Source organism: Aythya ferina (genome assembly GCF_964211825.1).
Source record: "Aythya ferina genome assembly, chromosome: 2".
In the NCBI taxonomy this organism is placed as follows: Eukaryota; Metazoa; Chordata; class Aves; order Anseriformes; family Anatidae; genus Aythya; species Aythya ferina.
This window is the reverse complement of record NC_140297.1, coordinates 156326115-156346156: the sequence shown is the minus strand read 5'-3', so window position 1 is coordinate 156346156 and position 20042 is coordinate 156326115.

Sequence of the window (20042 nt, the reverse complement as noted above, 5' to 3'; positions counted from 1 at the left end):
GTGCCTCTGGACACATTGGACATTCAGTGAAGAGCTCATCTGCTCCACTCATCCACCTTGGTGGGCAGAAATGATACATTGTGCCCCATGATGCAGAGGGTCCAAGTCAAGATCTTTTGTTGTTGTTGTTTTTGTTTGTTTTTGTTTTGTTTTGTTTTTCTAATTATCTCTGTTTTGTCCTGAGGTTTCTGTTGTGTGTTGTAGCTGTTGCTAGCATGAGGCTAGAAAACTCTGTGCTCCAGAAGTTCATTTTTGGCTTAAACAGGGACATTTATTGCTTGTGCCCTGCAGCTGGTGGCTGGTGATGCCATGCACATGCAAGGCAGGGACCATATCCCTTCCAGGTGGGGTTGATTTTTAGGAGAAGACAGAAACTCTGCAGACAGCTTCCCCTCCTTATTCTTCCTTAGGTTTGGAAATCCCTTATGTGGAAGGGCCCATTTTCTGTTGGGTCTAGGGCTGGGATCCTTCACTGCATCAGCTTTCCTTCACCACCATTAGTTTTGGATCACAGTCATGCCTGTATCTGACCTTGAATATGATGTCTTTAAGCCTAAACTATAAGGACATATATAAATATAAATATATATAAATATACATATATAAATATATTGGTAAAATCCCTTTCATACCCTAGGTATCAAACAGATAAAAAACAGCACCAGATTCTTTGAGTATCTGTAAGTTCTCAAGTGTAGGAAGAAATTAAACAGGTCTCCAGAGATTAGCGAGGTTTGTCTCCCATTTCCCTCTAGTTCTCTCTGCATAGTGACTCCAGAAGATGGTGGAGATGGTGGCATGCAGAGGAACAGTTCATGGGAAAACAGGAATATTTCTGCACTCCTGCCAGTTCTCACAGCTCTGATTATTTTAACTTCATTGCAGTTCTTGTGACTGGGATTTCTGCATCTGGACTCAGGACTTTTTGTTCCTCTCCTTTGGGGAGAGGGTGGGATGCAGACAGCCCAGAGCAGCTCAAGCCTCCTTTAGAGGTTTGGTGTCTGTGTGGCACAAGAGTGGCTCAAGCCAAGGTCTGTGCAAGAAGTCCCTGAGACTTTCTGGAGGGTGTTTTGTAAAGGCATGACAAATGGCATGATGCCACACTACACTGGCACTAAGCCCTCCCCCACCTCCCAACTATACCTTTCAGAAAACTTGATTAGATTTTGTTTTAATGGAATTTTCCAACCATTCCTCTCACATCAGAATTTTCTACCCAAGCAACTTTGCATTTGGCTGTGTGGCAATGAGTAGCCTCCAGCTCTCTGGGCACACAACCTGAGGTTGAACACAGAGAATCTGGCTCTACGTGGGGGGAAATCCCAGCTCTATACTATCACTTTTTCCAGATGTGTGACTCCTAGTTCGCATGTTGTTTTAGCTGAACTGCTTTTGTTTAAGGGAAAGTTGAACCATGGAGCTTAATAAGCTAAGGACTTAACCCAACTCAAGCTCTATCTGACGCATGTCCTCACGTCCTCTTCATGAAGACTTTCAGCCAAAAGCTGGGATTAGTAAAAGGCCTCCTAGCAACACTATGGCAGGTAAATGACACATGGGATACTGATGGGCTTTGACTCAGACAAATAGGAATACATTATTTGCTTTGCTGCTCATGACTGTCTCTTCCCCTTCCATGTCACTTAACTAAATGCAATAAACAGTAAATTTGTCTTTTTTTTTTTTTTCTTTCTTTTTTTTTTTAGATGATTTCATTTGTCCTTTGACACAATGATTGTTGAGTATTGTGAAAAACAGCAGTCTCCCTTTTCACAGGTAGCTGCAAAGAGTTCTCTGTGTAACTAGTTCTACTTGTTCCATATCCACAGTTAAAAAGCAAATGGACATATGCATACACATTTCCAAATACAAGATTTTTTTTTTCCCACGTGATATCTGATATCACAGATCTTAAAGCACAGCTTCACTGAAACTGGAGGAGGAACTTTAGGAGAACAATTGGATATTTAGTTGAGATTCAGATTTTAAGATATGAATTATGGTTTCTATAGTGTCCAGGGTTGCTTTGTGATAGTGAGTATTCAGAGAAAATGAGGTCCAGAAATCTGTTTCATGACTTCATATCACACAGCCTGACTCCCATCTTCTTAGGAGGAATGTCCCTGAGAGTCACGGGAAGATGTGTATTGATGAACTTCCCAATATATGGCCAAGCTCAGCTGCATCCTTTATTTTTGCATTAGGCACTAGCCATTTCAATTAGAAAGAACATTAGCTCACAGACCATAAATTCAGGAGACGAGGTGGTATCCCTCACTGCACTGCAATGGGATCTAATGACTTCTTTGTTTCAACAATACAGGGACCATTTAAAGCAGTGTCCCTTATGGATATTCTCCAGCACACGTGATGACTTTAGAGTACACAGTATATTTAGCAACAAAGGAGAGCAAAGCTGTGAGTTCTTCTGTTAGAAAAAATACAAGGCAGGGAAAATGTGGAAGCTGTCATTGGGCAGGCTCAGCACAATCTCACGTGAGCAGGCAAAACAACAGAGTTTGTATTGTACAGGAACTTGACTCTGGGTGTTATTTACCTTCAGCTTTTCTTCAGGTGTGTTGCATGAGCATGGCTGGTGTGTGCAGGAGGAGCAGTGGTCCTGTGGTCCAGAGCCTGGAGGGACCCAGTGTCCAGGCTGTGAACACTGTGGAAGGCAAAAATGAACACACCTCGTTGGCAAGTCCTCTCTGTGCATTGCACACTCGGTCTCACCTTAAAACACACCTCTGCAATATCAGCAGATCCCTGCTCCTGTGACTGCTGTGCAGTGCTGCCTGTAGTCCTTCCCCAGGGTGCCGGAGTTAGTTACACTTGTGTTACACTGTGATTAGCACAGCAAATCCATAGGGGAACAGCGATGTATAGTGTCCCTACCCTGCCATCCTAAAGCAGTGGGAACAGAGAAGGTAAAATATTTAGACTCCAGATGTCTTTATTTGCCAAAATAAAAATCCTTGCTGTAAAATATCTATAAAATGTAATTAAAATTGCCATTTATTTTTCTCACTGTTGCTAACATTTCTAGCAAAACTGAGTCACTTGGTGCTGCCAAATATAGCATTCCAGGTGTAAAACACTCTCAGATGTTCATGACATTTTGCACGTAAATAGTGAGTCATTGAGGATGATCTGGTACTATCCATATGCCTGATACAGAAATACTGTGATGAGTGGGAGATCAGTATACACACACGACAGGATAATGTTTGAGAATGAAAAGCTTGTGTTTGTGCATAGTTCTTAATAAAGATGTGGAATTGTGCATGTAATGAATCTTCTGCTTCAAAGACCATTTCACTAAGGAGGGTGACCATTATCCTCCAGCCTCCTAACTGCTGCTCCGTTTCTGAATATCAGGTTGGAGCTATTTTGTTGAAGTCCATTTCACATCTTCCTTCTTTTCCTTTTCCTTTTCCTTTTCCTTTTCCTTTTCCTTTTCCTTTTCCTTTTCCTTTTCCTTTTCCTTTTCCTCTTCCTCTTCCTCTTCCTCTTCCTCTTCCTCTTCCTCTTCCTCTTCCTCTTCCTCTTCCTCTTCCTTTTCCTTTTCCTTTTCCTTTTCCTTTTCCTTTTCCTTTTCCTTTTCCTTTTCCTTTTCCTTTTCCTTTTCCTTTTCCTTTTCCTTTTCCTTTTTTCTTCCCCTTCCCTTTCCTCTATCCTGTATGAAAAACTTGCAAACTGTGCTGCTGTGTAGAAGGCATCTGAATACACTGAAGGCAGCAGCCTGATGCATGGTGTGCTGCTGTCCCTTCAGAATGCCCATTCTCTGCCAGTCACCTATTTAATCTACTTTTCTGCTGCTACTTGGCATAAGGCAACAATAGAGGCTGTGTTTTCAGGCATTTTGTTTTCCCAGGGAAGAGGATTTGTTTCTGGAAAGCGTGTAGGAATAGTACACCCTGTAATCATGCTGGATATTCTAAGCCCTGGAGAAAGGCAGTGCTTGCTGAAATCCACACTATGGAATTGAGACGAATCATTTCAGCCTTAAAGACATAAGTCTCTCTTCTCACCAGCTACATAAGGATAAAAAGTCCTCTGCTGTTACAAGTGTGAGAGCTCAGCATCAGACCTGCTCTGCATCACGTGTCACAGGCAGTCACGCTGGTCCTGGGCACCTCCTTGCACCACCTTGGGACCCCTCTGTCTCCCTTTCCTCATCCAATGGTTAACTCTCACTCCTGTATCTCTTGTGTGAGATTGTAATAAAATTTTATCTCAGACTTTGTCTTGCCTAGAAAAGCAGTAGATGGTGAGGTACATTATGTCTATTTTCCCTTGATCTTCCTGAATGAAAAAAGTGCTTTTCTTCTTATTTCTCTCACCGTCAAGGGAAATACACTGAATTGCATTTATGCAGCATCATTAACCTGCCTGTCGTATAGCTTCCCTTGCATTCTACCTGCTTTCTCTCACCACAGAGAATTTCTTCTTGTCATCACCTTTTGCCTCGCATCGTTCACTCTGCATTTCCACATCTCTTCTCCTTCCACTGGTTCCCTCTGTTTCTTATCCAGTTCCTCATTCTTTTATTTCCTCTTCTTTCTCTTGTCCGTGCATTTCCCTGATGTCTTACCACGATGTTCCTCCTGTCTGTGCTCTAAAGAGAAGCAAGAACAAAGGGCAACTTCAGAGAGGGAATTCATAAGCGGGCTCTGTAGAGCTGGTGGTCCCATAGGTGCTATCAGAAATTCATTAAAGAGCAGTAAGAATGATAGAGTCTGAAAGATCATTAGACTAGAAATGTGATTTTCTTATTCTGGATGAAGGACATGAACACCCCCATCTCCTTGTTCAGTTTTGGGTTCCATCTGTCTAAATCAACAGAGTTCAATGTTTGGATGCTAGGCACTTATTTAGAAAAGCAACAAACTATAGGACTTATTATAGGATGATAAGAGGTCACCCCTTCACACTGCAGCAGGATTAAATAAATCTTGGCCGCCACTAGCACCAGTTTGTGTAACGTCTTAGAAGCTCCTTAGCTTGTAATCCGCTGCCCTCTGAGGCAGTCTGTGAGAGGTCCACTCCCCATCCTGATGGAAGCTTTCTTGTCTGTTTTCCCTTTCCTATTAGCTAATGTGTCCCTTGCTGAAAACCAAGACACTTGCCCTTTCTTTGCCCTCCATGGGCACAGAGAGCAATGGATAACAACTCTCTCCATACAGACCTTTTGGGTGCCTGAAGGTGATTATTGCACATCCACAGAGGCCCATGGGCCCAATCATTTCATTCTTCATTCCCAGTCTTGTTTTCCAGCACCTGTGTCACTCGTTGCTCTGTTCTGGACTCTCTCCAAGTTACCTACCTCTCCACTGCAGAGCAGTGTCAGGCACAGTGCTCTTGCTGAAGTGCCCTCCCTGCCTGGTTCAGTGACTAATTCCCTCCAGGGCCTTACATAAATGATGGTGTTTAAGAAGCCCCTGAGTGCCGTGTACCTTGTTTGCAGCACTGTCACAGGGTTTGCCTACAGAATACAGTCACTGTAAAATCTGTTTTGGTGTCTGGTGCTCTGGCTTCTCCACACCAAATCCCTGCAGGGACTCTCTGGGCTGACATTAAGTGCAAGTACTTTATTTCATTTCAAGAGTGAAACTGTGAACTAACAAGGTAGAATTCAGCTAAGATGAAATCCTATTTGTGCCTACAGGTAGGCATCTGCCTGTCAGTGGGGTGTCTTAATTTAGCCACTCCAGATTCTAGCAGCTAAGAAAAGCCATCTGGCACAGTTGAAGCTCCCAAGGTAACCCCAACTCACCTCTGGAAGCCAGTCTCAGAAGGCATGGGTTTTCCTTAGACTCTGCACTTTATCTGCCAGCCCAGCCTTGAAGTCCTCTAGGAAATCTCAGATATAGACTCATAGAATCATTAAGGTTCTAAAAGACCTCCAAGATCATCTGGTCCAACCATCACCCCACCACCAATGTCATCACTAAACTGTGTCCCTAATCACCATGTCCAACCTTTCCTTGGACACCCCCAGGGATGGTGACGCCACCACCTCCCTGTGCAACCCGTCCCAGTGCCTGACTGCTCTTTCTGAGAAGAAATGTCTCCTCATTTCCAACCTGAACATCCCCTTGTGCAACTTGAGGCCTTTCTCTCTAGTACTATCTATAGTTACCTGTGAGAAGAGGCCAACCCCCAGCTCCCCACACCTTCCTTTCAGGTAGTTGTGGAGAGCAATAAGGTCTCCCCTGAGCCTCTTCTTCTCAAATATATATAGGTACCTATATATATAATATATATTATATAGGCACCTATATATTAGGCACCTAACTATGGACAGCTGAGTTGAGCCCTGGTATCAGCTATAGGGTGACCTAAATCACTTGCCAAAAGCCACAGACTGTGTTGACTGTGGAGCCAAATGGTGGTGGCACATGTATATGAAGTTGAGTGGGCAATGCGCTGGTCCCCAACTTGCTGCTCTCTCTGCTCTGTTGACTTATATGGATCAGTTTTCCATAAACTATTTAGGACTCAGCTCAGTTGTCTATGGGCATTCAGCATGGTTTGAGTTACCTCTGGATGTTCTTCCATCCAGGAAAAAGCACTTCCTTTTTCTTGCACAGAACAATAATGTTCTCCTTCCAAGAAGCCTGTGTGCTCCAGACGGTTGTTTATGATGCTGAGGCTGTGTTCATTCCCTTGGCACCACTGACTGGGTAAACAGGCAGATCTCAAAGAAACAGTATTGGTACTTTCATCATTATTACACTAACTCTGCGATAAACTGGCAAATTATGCTACAAATTTTAAGAGAAAAAAATAAATCATTGCAATTTAAATTAAATGAAAAATTCATGTCCTACCATGGAGGTTATTGATAGAAAAACATTTCTCCAACTGGAAAAGTTGGAGAAGTTGCAACTTTTACAAGGACAGTGGAGCATAACCATGGGAAATGGCAATGATTTGTGCTTCTTCTTATTCACTAGATAAGTTGTCCTGTCTTTGGCTGGATGAAAGCAATCTGTTTTTTGACAAATCAGTGTTGGCTGTTTCTTATCACTTTCTTTTCTTTTAGATGTGTATTTATCAACTGTTTAATTACTCGGTCTATTTTCTTTCCAAGCACCAAAGTTAGGCTGACTCATCTAGAATTCACCTTTCCTTCTGTGATAGTGCTGTTTGCCCTTCTTTGCTCTTCTGGTACTTTTCCTCCATAAGATCTTAAAGATAATCTCTCATCATGCAGCGATTGCTTTTGGTAGTTCCTGATGTACCTTATTGCAATTGCATCAGTCCCCACTGACTTGCAGGCACCTAACTTATCCAAATATTATTTAACTGGTGCTGACCTGCCCTTTCCTCTATGCACCATTAATTCCAATTAAGTTGATAACCTGGTTGCAGTTAATTTTTTTTTTTTTTTTTTTTCTTTTTCTCCAGTCAGGCTGAAGCAAAAAGGCACTGTACCAAGCAAGAAAGATAAAGCCATCACATAGATAAAGCACTTCAGGTACATAGCTTAGGAGTTACATAGCAACAGCTGGCCATGAATTACAGGGAGAAATTATCCACAATCTAGATAGCTCCATTCAGCTAGAAAGCGGTACTCTTCTGAAGCTAAAAATGACATAAAAATCAAAGGGGGCCTAAAATTTTAACAGTGCTTGAAAGGAAGGGAGGAGTTTGGGTAAGTGAGGCTAATGTGAGTTAGTCAAAGGCTGACAGTCTGCCCATCTCACAGAAAGGCAGGGAGACAAAGATGTGGTGACAGAGTGAGATGTTACTAACTTTAAAGGATGAAAGGATGCAAATTTATGAAGATGCACTTAATACCCATACATTTAGCCTGAGTGTGGTTGTTAGACTTTGTTCTGAAAGCTTTGTGCCTTACAGGAACAAGTAAATAAGGCTGTGTGCAGAAGGCAGCTTTTGTGACTGCAGATATATGTAGCCACAGGCAGCTGAAAGGGAATTGTGCAGGGTCGGGTGCTTGATGGACCTATTCAAGTCGACAAAATGGGACCTTGTAGGTGCTAAGAAAGCTTTTGTGCTGCAGAAGGACACCCAGAAAAGCAATGACATTGCAGGGGAGGAGGTCAGAACCTTTGTCCACTTACCATGACATAGAAATAGAAGGACAGCTCAAATAAAAGCTTAGATCGAAAAAATGACATAATTTGGTTGGGTTTACACATAATAGACTCCATTCATACAAGCAAGAACTGTAGACAGAAAAATAATGACCTTGCATTCCTCTTATCCTTTAAACTTTTATTTTTGTAACTTGATGTCAGCAGTGGTATCTTACTTCAATGTGGATTGCCCTGTTAGACTCCAGATTTAATTCCTCATTAAGATATTTCAAAACCAATTAATTTTCTGAGTTTCAGAAAGATGTATGCGTATCACCTAGGAATGTAATGCTGGAGGCAAAGATGTACATGTTTATATATATCTTTGATAATCCTGTTACTTAGGTTATGAGTGTCTTGGAGAAGAGGCTGTTGCTGTATAAACACAAAAGGACAGCATTCATGGCCCTGAATAAGATTTTAAATATTTTCATAATCAAATAATGCACAGCAGGTTTCAGAAAAACAGACTGCCTATTTTGGAGACTGGTTTGTTACATGAATTTGTTATACCATCACCTTGTCTTGTAAGTCCTCAGTGTTTGCATCAGCCTCTTATCTTGAGTCATAAAGAGATTATAAACTCTTCAGTGCAAGGCAGACTTTTATTGCACGCATATAAAATGGAAAACATTACACTGGAGCCAAGCATTTCCACTGCTTACTTCATTAATGTAAACAGCAACAATAATAATGATGAATTGATTAAGGGTCATACAATGGAAAGTAGCTCAGAGTAGCAGGCTGAATTTAAAACTAAAAGAAAAAATTGAATCTGATTATCAGCACAAACTCCTTACAAAGGCATTGATCAGGATGTGGCTTAGTCTCCCAGGAAAAGCGGTAAGAGAGCTATCGTTTGCGTCCTTTATGATCAGATTGGATAATATTCTGTGTGGAACAATCAATCCTGCATTAGTCCAATGGGAATGGGCAGTGATTTTCATTTGTAATTTCAATTTCAAAGATGGATAGAGTGTGTTTCTTTGTACTGAAAGTGCAGAAGTTTGGAAAGGGAGTTTTATACATCTCCTGAGACAGCAGAGATTTGACTGGAATTAGAAGACAAAAGTGCAGAGGAGGAGGGAAAAATGGTGATGCCAAGAAATCTTTCTACTTGGCCATGGCCGGATCAGTCATCGGTCAACTTAGAGCCCCTGGAAGTCTATACAGATGCCTTCTGTAATTGTTGTGATAATAGCATTGAATTGGTCAGTGATCCTTGGACCTTTTGCTTAAAAAATGCAAAAAGAACAAGTGATGAGAAATGAATAGAGGGACTCAGACTGAAGGAAATAGAGGAGACAGAAAAAAAGTAGACTGGCCAAGAAGGTAATTCTAATGAGAAAAGATAGGGATGATAATAATAATAATAATGATAATAATAATAATAATAATAATAATAATAATAATCCTACAGTAGACTAAGGTGAAAATGTGTGAAACACAAACACATCATGATAAAGCCCTAGAAGCATAAAGCAGCAGTGCTTTAGATGAAAATATACTTTGGAAGAGAGAGAAAAGCTGCAAAGTGCTTTTCAAAAGGCCTTTGAGATGCATACAGGGAAGGTCTTTCTTAGCTGGAGGTCAACCCAGAATTTCTAGTGGAGTAAAAGGATGTTGGTGAAGAAGATGGATGTCTGGCTGTCAGGACCACGATACAGTTAATGAGAATAAATACATTTTGCTTACAGAACATGCACAGGATTGATTGTGCCTGTTTGTGAACGGCTTGATCTGACCAAAGATCAGACAGATGTAGATGTAGATGCATCTCCAACCCTACCCATACAATGAGGGGTAATGGCTCCAGCAGATAACTACCATCACGGGAGATGTGCTTAAGATAGTTTCAGAAAGAGCAAAGGAAGAGCAAGAAAGAGCAAAGTGTCTGGAGGTCAAAACATGGTGTGTGTTACAAATATTCAACGCCCTCACAACTGAAGTCTCTGTGTGATTTATCTGTGCTTTGCAAACTCAGTAATACTCAGTCTGGAGGGGCGTGCTCTTTTCTGTGAGCTTGTACATTCTCAGTCCTTCTGGATGTGTTTATAGTCAGGAAAATGATGGGTATTTGTGAGCACGCTCTGTGTGGACATCAACAGAGTACTCAAATGTGTTGGATGAGGGTTCAGTTTCACTCTGGTATACCCTGACTGGGCACTGAGCAGCACCATGGGCAGCAGAAACTGGTAAATTCCAGAAAACAGGAGAAAGTTTGAGTAAGCGAGCATATGCTTGTGTTTGCTAGCAGTTTTAGGTAATAAAAATATAGGTGTTCTTCCCCTTCTAATTACTTAAGTATGATATCATAAATATTAGCATTACAAATCATCAGCATTAGCTAATATTTTCAAGAGACAACACAGTAACATTTCAAACAGAAGAATGGCCAATTTTTACAGCTTTTTCTTTATCAAAATACAGAATGTGATGTGGTCTAGTGAGGGCATTGTAGAAGAAACTGCTAAACATAAAATCATACATTGCTATATTCATTATAGGCAGTGTTACAGTAGTTTTACAGTCTAGGGACATCAGCCCATCTCCTGAGTATATCATATAAGGTATATCAGCCATCAGAGAGTCCTCCAGGCACTAAGACTGCAAATGACAGCTTTCTTCTTTTAGGGCAAGGAGGAAGCTATCCAGAGATGTGTTACTGTGCCTCAGTATGAGACTGAAAGAAGTCACATCAAAATGGAAGGAAAACAGAGTGACATTGTGTCAGAATTTCCATCAGTCCTTACACAGAAGGAAGCAGTAAATTCATGCCCCACAACAAAGGATGAGTGAAAGCATCCAGGGATATATAAGGCTGGTGATTCTCCTTCTACATTCTGCACATATCCGTGCAGAAATGTATTACAAAACTAAATATGAACACTGCCTTTGCTGGAAAGCATGTAGAGAAATTTTATATGGAAGTATTTCTGTGGCCAAACTGCACATCAGTCTGACCAGGGGCTCTGTGCTGCACTGTGAGTCAGACAGTGCAGGGATGTGGACACAGCCCCGAGCAATCTGCTGTAGCTGACCTTGCTTGGAGCAGGGAGGTTGGATGAGATGATCTCTAGAGGTCCCATCCAACGTCAGTGATTCTGTGATTCTCCGAATTTGCCTCTCTAAATTCCAGAGGAGCTTCCAAATCACAAGCCTGATTTTGTTTATTTGTTTGCTTGTGTGTTTTCTCTGTGGCATGGTTAGATTCTCATAGTGATTTTATTAATTTTTTTAAAAAAGAAAAACAAAACAAACATCTTGGCTTTGATTTAATCAAAGCTGAATCAAGCTCCTGGTATTCATGAAGACAAATACCAAGAGCTTAATAGGCTCAGGAAACCAAAGTTCAGTTTTGGACAGCTTCAATCCATATGCACTTAGTGAGCCAAGGTATTTGATGTTTAATTCCCTGCCCATGGCAGGGAGTTGGAACTGAATGATCTTTCAGATCCCTTCTAACCCAAACCATTCAGTGATTCTGTGATTAGCCTCTTAGTTCAGTGAGAATTTTCTTAGTCAAAGACTTTGGGAGCTGTTCTTCTGTGTAACATTTCTAAGTTTTTGAGTATGGTTGAAGTCAACTGCGGAAAAATCAGTGTCTGGTTTATGGAAGTCTGCACTCACGTAAAGACTGCAGCAAGACAGAAAGAAAGAGAAGGAGTTAGTTGAGAAGGTTATAAGTTAAGCATTCTTTATTGGGTTTGGCACTGTTTTCTGATACACAGAAATGTGTATTAGAAAACCACAGGATTGTATTGCCGTGTGACCAGGGTTATTATGGAGGAAACTGAAATTAATGCTAAAAGTAATAGAAAGAATAGAATAAAATTCTGACAAAATTTCTGAGCACTTCAAACCTTATGATTAGTCCAGCATGCTAGAGATGTTCTTTAACAGTGATTAAAGTCTATAGACAGCCTCTTGGAAAGTGTGGAGATTTCTAAAAAAAAAAAATGATCCAATGGGTTGGAGAGCTACATAGTGAAGTATCAGGCACAAGCAGTAAAAGAACAGCCAAGGAGCAGCCAGGTGCAATGTGAACCCAGGGGAGCTGGGAACAACAGCTGAGGTGATAGAGGTGGGAGATGTCAGGTCCCGTCAGATGGTTGGGATCTTCCTGAGGTGATGTCCCAAGTGTCTCTTTCTACATCCAGCTGAGAGGTTTTGGATTCAAATCCTGCCATGTGTACAGCAGGAAAGCTTTGGAGCCCAGTAACTGTGATCTCTATTTAAAGGTCACAGGCTTGGCCTTGACCTGACAGTCAAGCTTGAGTCAGTCCACACTGAGGATTTGTCTCAGCTTGCCTAGGCTGAGCAGATTTTAACTTTCTTTTGTTATGATAGCAGCCATCTAGCAGTCAGGTAAGTATGGTCCACATTTGTTCTAGTTTAGCTTTAGTTTATAGTGATAACATAGAGTTACACTGGGGGGACTGAACAGCCTTTAAGTTCAAAATAAAATGTGGTGTGGGTGATACCAATGGTTGCAGACTGTAAACAGAGATCTCAAGGATCAACCAGTGGTCACTATGGAAGTGCAGCCCTATGCTGTTCAAGTAAAAATAGCTTTGGAGATAATAAGAGAAAAAAAATGAATAGTGAGCATGATCAGAAGAAAGAATATGTTAAAATCCCAGCAGACCCTAAACCAAAGAAGAGCAAAGCATCAACATCAGCATTATGATCCTCCCAAAAGAGAGGATGAAGAAAACCCCAACACAACATCACATTACTCATGGCAGGCATTTCAGGGTTCTGACAACACATCACAACCCATCTGCCACTACTCATGAGGAAGGCTGAAAAGATCAGCTGTAGAATCCAGACAGGCTCATTGAAATAATGAGTATGGTACCAAAGAAAAGGAGAAGATATCAAGATTTTTTTGATTATTGTGAATTTTCTGCATTAATATGGATTATGCATCTGTAGTGAGGTGGGGATTACTCTATTCTCCCATGTGCCTGGTGACAGGATGAGGGGGAATGGGCTAAAGTTGCGCCAGGGGAGGTTTAGGTTGGATATTAGGAAAAAATTCTTTACCGATAGGGTTGTTAGGCATTGGAATGGGCTGTCCAGGGAAGTGGTGGAGTCACCATCCCTGGAGGTCTTTAAAAGATGTTTAGATGTAGAGCTTAGTGATATAGTTTAGTGGAGGACTGGTTAGTGTTAGGTCAGAGGTTGGACTAGTTGATCTTGGAGGTCTCTTACAACCTAGACAATTCTGTGATTCTGTGATATATATATATATATATATATATATTTTTTTTTTTTTTGACTGGACTAATCATTTGGACTATTAAATTATGAAAGCTTTAAAAGAAAAGCTATAACAATAGCTCCATATATAACAATACCTCATATGTATATTGGCCATAGCAAGATTTTGAGTGAGACAGCTTACAAGTCCATCATAAATCTGTAACAAACACCAGCAAGCATTCTGGTTCCTGCTTTTCCAATGGACTGGGCTTCATGAATGAGACTTGTGAGCTAAGTAGTGGTCTGAAAGAGACTATGGGGAGAGGTGAAATATGTCTTTTCTGGATATATTACATGCAATCTTAGCCAGTAAAAAATTACCCGTGGAGTCATACTGTTGATATTTTTGGCTACCTTTTTGCCTATTGTATTATCTGCCTTAGAAGCGTGAACATTAGCAAAAGAGAATGCATTTGGTTCCACTTCTCTTTTTCAGGTTGCCTTTCAAACTTCCCAACTTCTGGGTACAGCAATATTTAGGAGAAAAAAAAATTGAAAAGAGAACAGAATTAGCCCCCCTTCCTTGTGCAAGCAGTTAGTGAAGATGAGCCCTACATAAACAAATGTTCTGGACTTGAAAAGAAAATTATGGTATATATCCACTAGGTGTAAGAATTCACCTACTTTCTTGTCTACAGACTGTAGCTAGTTTGTAATTTGTCATATTTCATGCGATGGATGAAGCTAAAATTATTTATCATTTTCATGAGAATATATGACTCTGATTGGATTTGTCCCTCATGTCTACAATGGTGCAAATGGGAAGCAGAAAACAGTATGGGTCTGCTCTGATGAGCTCCTGCTTACTAAAGGGCTGCTCTTCTATGGCAGTGAGATCTGAAGGTGTCTCTGAAAATTGTGCATGATTTTCTTTACTGTATGAAAGCAGCCCATAAGCTGATTACCCCCCATCACCATTGTATTTCAGATTTCAGTGTAAATTGTCTTTTGCTCTTCCTTTACTCTTCATTTATACTTAAGGAAAAGATTGTATATATTTTTTCTTTTGAAAAACTTAAATCCTCTTAAATCCTCTTTATTTTTTTGTCTTTTTAACTTCTCTTGCAGGACACCTTTTGTTCCCAACACAGACAATCTTTTGAGAAAAAAAACCACTTGTGCTTGAGACAATTTCTCATTTTTTTTAATTTTTATTTTTTCAAAATCAGGTGAAAAGGCAGGACAGAATATTAACATAAGAGGCTTAAACATGACTGAAGGATTGTAGTTCTGTGTGTGTGCATAAAAGAGCATGCAAGAGAGCACATTATATATAGTACATGGGGAAGTGGGTTACAGCTCATATTTTTGAAACAGTTGAGAAGAGTTAGGCAGATCCTTCAGAAGACCCATGCACTGCTTTGGAGATGTTGACTGCCATTTCGGGGATACCCTTCAGGTCTTTTTAAGTTTATATTTTTAAGAAAATTCATGTTAATATACATAAGCTGGAGATCCCCAAAGGCTTTGGAGATCTATTGGCATGTACCAATTATTTTTATTTGACTCCTAAGCCAAAAAGTCCATTCCCAGCTCTGAGTCAGGAGGATTTTAAGCACAGTGTTGACTTACGAGCTACTTCACCCCATGAGCTGCTTTCATTTGACAGAACAATTGATTAAAAAACCTACTTAGGCATTTCCTTCTCTCCTTCTTTTTGGTATTGAAATCTCCCAGCACCAGCAATTCCCTGGCAAACTATAAGCACATATTTCTTCTCTGTTCATTCCTGTGCAACTCAGTAGACTTCAGACAAACAGCAGCAAAACACATCAGGGATAAAAAAAAGGACAGAATTTTAAATGAAAAAAGAAAATCAATAGCCCATTTTCACAGGAGTTGAAGGACTTGTCCTGTGGACCGTGTTATCTGTGGAAAGGATCCCAGCACAGTAAATAGAAAGTCCTGCAGCAGAGAGGTAACTCTCTCTTTTAAACCAGTTCCTATAGTGCTGTGCTTAGCTCAAATCTTTGTCTTTACAGCCAAATGTATGTATGTATGTGTGTGTTTATTCTGGAAATGTCGTATTTCCTTTGTTTGTTTGTTTGTTTGGTTGGTTGGTTCATTTGTTTTGCAGAGACAGTGGGACTGCTGAATCTTTCTGAACACTGCCCACCACCTTCTGGAAGGATCTATCCTGCTTAGGAGCGTTACAAGCTGCTTTATATTGTGGGGAGTCATTCTGGCCCTTCTGGGAGAGCAAAACTCCGAGATTCTTTAGGAGCATTGACTCTCATTTAAGGTAGGACAGGCTCAGGAGGGTTTCATAGGGCTAACATGATTCATCTGGGTCAGTCAGGCTAAAAAAATCAAAGCAAAACACTTCGTTGGCTAGAAAGGAGTAAAGCCCAACGGGTTAGAAGCACATGGTTCATAAAAACAAGGCAGCATCAGCTGGGCTGCCCAAATGGCAGCAATTAACCTCCCATTGTGGCTGGAAGAGATTGCTTCCCCTCTGCTGCCTCCATGTCCTACCCCAGTCCATGCGTTATCTGTTTGGGTTGTGAATATATGAGGGAACATTCACAGCAGTAAGACTGTGCCTAGCACAATGGAACCAGGAACTTTTGGAAAATCCTGATGGCCAGCTAAACCAGAGGAAGGTCTATACACACTGATCCATCATCAGCTGCACATTCAGGTCCTGGATTTGTTCTTGCTCTTCATCTTGGGGTGTATGAACTGACTGGTGCTGGTCTTTGGAACCTTTGATACAGTCTTTAGTACATCTGTGATTTTTTAATTCACATTTTGTCTTACATGATGGCCAAGCACAACAGTACCACTAGTCTAGATTTTCCTTTATTAACATGAGGACAGGGGGACATGCAGTTAAGTGAATTCTTGCTCAGAGGCATAACTTGAGGAATATTGATACTCTGTATCTTACCTCCACTGTCCCGTATTGTACGTATGGAGTTGGTTTGTCATGGTTACTGCTGAAAGCTGATGCTCATCTGCAGCTACTCAGAGCTACTCACTGCTCCCCCAGGTCCCATCCCTGTGTCAGAACACTGTTGCAGCAATATTGCTACCCAGTGAAAGATGGGAAACATGGATACCTTAGCAGGGATGATGATATACTCTATATTTACAGGGCAGATGACCGACCTTCCAGAATAAATAGAGTAGTGGGAAAACGCGAGATATTTATTTCTCTCCTTGCAAAATGTTCCCTTACAAAAACAATAAAGTCTCTGCAGATTAAGATCATGGACTCTTCAAACCAGAAGAAAAGAGCACTGGTGTCACCAGCAACACCATTAACACCAGTAACACCAGTAATCTCACTTTGTTGTATAACTGAATTCTCTTCTTATACAATCCAGTGGTGATCAGCAATCTGGGCTAGGCAGACTACACTTTGAATAGCACAAAGCTCTAATCCTTATCTTTCCAAACTCAGTGCTTCTGTAACCTTCACCCCTGCTGATAGCATAACTCCTACACCCAGTCCCTCTAAGTATACGCCATGCTCTACTCAACCCAACAGCATCAGGAAGTATTCTGGGACTGGGCTGTCTGTGCTGATGAATGCTCCCCAGCATGCTTTCGGTCCATGAAAACAAGCATCCTCTCAAATAATTCTTGGGCACAAATTGGCACTTAGGGTCTTCCAGGAACCATGCAAAGGAGGCATTTTGCAAGCAGTCACTCTCCTTTGCAGGCTAGTACACTTTATTTTCATGGATGTGGGGTGCAACAGGTATGTTGGCTTCAGTACTCAAGAGCATACCAATCATCTTTCATTTATTGGGATAGATTTGGCCATCTCAAATTCCAGTGTGTTTTTGAATCTCTCCTGTTTTTCCTGGATGCTTGGAACTGAATTGATCTGTTCCTGCTGATCCTGATAAAAGCTCCATTCCTCTAGCTGTTCAAGACAGAAATGAAAAATAAATAGGCTCAGGAACCACTCAATGGCTACAGCACAGCAACCAAAATTGTGAATAGCTGTGCTTGCCACAATAGAACAGCTTAGAAAAACATCAAAGACAACACTGCTGCAAACATGACATTCATCAGTACATCTGATGAGAGGCTGAAAATAAGCACTGATATTGCCAAGCATCTGTCAGTGGATGTAGGGAGGCACTGGCCAAATGGGAAACATCTGCATCTTCTCCAACAACAATCAATGGAATAAATGAAAAAGGGTTGAAATAAGGCTTTTCTCTTCAAAAAGACTTGTGGGTGCTATGTTTCACAGACCGGAGTGTCTGTGTGCTGTCAGGAGATCCAGGTAATTCTGACAACCTGGCCATGAGACTAACAAAACTTGGAGCTGGTGGGACACAGGTGGAGGACAATGCAAAAGGGCTGGGCATAAGTGACACTGCCCAGTAGCTAAGCAGCATAAGGTCATAAGATCTCTGATATGATTGAAACCTGCTGTACTGCCTTCTACTTTCATCATGCCCTTATGAAGAATCTTCTACTTTGTGCAGTGAACATATAGATTCAGTGTATCTGAGTTGGTTGACATGGTTTGAAATAACTCTTGCTTCATATACCGCACTGTAGGCTACCAGCCTTCCTTGATCTTACACACCCCACCTTATCTTATACACTAGGATTTGGATGTAACATACATGATAGGGCTTTCCGAGACTCAATATACCCAGAAACCCTATCTCCGATTCTGTAGACAGTTTCTACTTTATACACTGAAACACAGATTTGGGGCATTACTTTAGGAATCAGCACCTTAGTTTAAGGACAGGTATGATTTGAGGATTTTAGGGCCACATGCCCTAGTGAAAGGAGCACAGACAACATGAATTACAAGCATAGAACAGGAAAAAAAAAAAAAAAAAGGAAAAATAATGAAAAGACAAAAAAGGTACATATTAGGAGAAAGATATCTGGAGGAGAGGAACTATTTAAAGATGAGTACTTAAAAAAAATAAAGTAAGAATACTGCTCCCTAATGAAGTAAGAAGAATACAGCACATTCATGTTGAATTTTATTTGGCATACAGAATCTGTTCAGGATCCACCTCCCTAAGTGGCTATAGAAGCGCTGACCCTAATCTCCCACTTCTTATCTCTCTGTAGGCTTTCTAAGCCTTTCAGTCCTCCTGAGCAAGCAAGACACCTCTTCTCTACATACCCTGCCACAGCAGCTTGGAGCCCACGGAGTAAATAGATCTTATTAGAGGAGGAGACACTTGGGAATGATAAAACAAAGAGCAAAGCAAGAATTGCCGGGCCGTCTGGTAAGTGTGGGAGCTGTTGTGTCCTTATTGATTGTACAGGAGTCGTGTCTAGATAGATGGTTAGAAATTTTTACCTTTGAAAATGTTACTCTGAGGAAGCTGAGAGCAGAGCAGGAGACAGGGCTGATCACAGGGATCAATGCAGAGCACAGGTGGAATGAGATTATTAATAAGTAATAGGCTCGAACTTTGGAGCTAATCGAATAAAAGAAGACATTTTCTAGATAGGGCATTGCAGAGGAACTTGATTGCCATTGTAATGGCAATGGAGAAATTAGAAACAATGAGCTGTACAGCAAAAACTGGCTCAAAATCCCTCCTCATGGAAGCATCTATTTAAAAGAACGGCTGCAACAGAACAATTTCTAGAAGAGAGATATTTCAGGATATTTAACAGGGGCTGTGAACAGGAATCAGTGATCTTTGGAGCATGTAAAAATTGAAATAATGCTGGCAAAAGATGCCAGATAAGCCTGCAATCTCAATTCTTCCAGCTATTACTAGCAGGGTGACAATTTCACACAGTTTGAAACTGAATGTCTAGGCTCTACAAATACCTTCACCTACAGGGACCACCTCCCATTATGCAGCACTCCTGTTCAGACTTTGGCACCTTTTTCTGAAGCACTACTTACTGTTAGTTTTAGAGGAAAAGGCCTGCAGATGTGAATGGAAATTAATCATTTCCCCCCAACTTTGTTGCTTCTCCAACAAAGTCTAGTCATCTTCTTCAGTCAGGATGGGTGCAAAACCCTGGAGACCTCTACAAAACTATATGTTTTTTAAATTATTATTATTTTTTAATTTTTTATTATTAGTATCTTATCTTTATTTTTATTATATATATATATTTATATATATATATAACACATTAAAACTTTTCTGCATCCTTTCTTGCTACATTTCCTAGGAGTTTTCTATAAGTAAAGCATGTTTATAGCTTTTCATGAAGAATTTGTCTTCTTTGTTGACATCCCCAGTGTCTTCTGATAGATTAGAAAATTGCTACTACTAAAATAGACTAGCTTATCCAGTCACTTAAGGAGCTCTAAAGCCAAGATACTAATAACAACCACCAGCAGATTTTCACTACTGGGGAAAGGTTCCAGGAGAATTTTAAGCCTGATTTGCCTAATTTCCTTAAGGAGATCTCCAAGATCCAAGGATTGAACGAGGCAATTAATGGGAAGCAGATGAGAATGCTGGTCTTGTTCCTACAATATGAAAAAGCATCTAAAAATGGAAAAAGCTCATTGGAAGGATATCAGGCACAGGGAATTTGTAAGCTTTGAGTCCTACTGGGTAGTTTTTCAAAAGAGGAAAACACTTCAGGTGCCTGTTGGAGAAAGGGGAAAAAGCTGACACTTTTGTTCTGGTTTAAGAGATGTTAGTCATGCTGCTTTCCTAAAACATTGGTGCTATAAACCCGGAAGAGCACACTAAAATCTGT